The following is a 492-nucleotide window of genomic DNA, read 5'->3' as shown; positions in this document are numbered from 1 at the left end:
GGGAGCCCACACTGCATTAACTTTTCTCTCTCGCTTGTCTCCCTTTCTCACCTCCACAGTTCAGGTTTACATGGGGGCCCTCCCAGAAACATCACCCACATCCTGGCCTTTGTCTCAGGGTCTGTTCCGGGGGGCTATCCAAACCCTAACAGCCATCTATAACATAAACCCATATTCTTGTTTAGGGATTGAGTCTCTCTTTCTTCCCAACTCCAAACTTCAGCAACTTATATAAGAGGCACAATCTGGCAGATAAAATCCTGTTCTCACTCCTCTGCAAGTCCTCGGTAGCCTCTCTGCACAGCACCCAGAAGCTCCCCGCTCATCTGGAGGCCCGTCTGTTTCCAGCCTTCTCTAGGGAAGCCAAGGAACCTGGTAAACAAACGCCTTCCTTCGCTCTGCATCCCGGGTGCTAGGAAAACATATGTGCAGACTTCTCATTTCCAGGCTGCCAATTTTTAGCATTTCACTGCACATGCTGGAGCATCACGC

Source organism: Tupaia chinensis, unplaced genomic scaffold (assembly GCF_000334495.1).
Source record: "Tupaia chinensis unplaced genomic scaffold, TupChi_1.0 Scaffold000451_2, whole genome shotgun sequence".
Taxonomy (NCBI): Eukaryota; Metazoa; Chordata; class Mammalia; order Scandentia; family Tupaiidae; genus Tupaia; species Tupaia belangeri.
Note: the sequence above shows the minus strand (reverse complement) of the source record.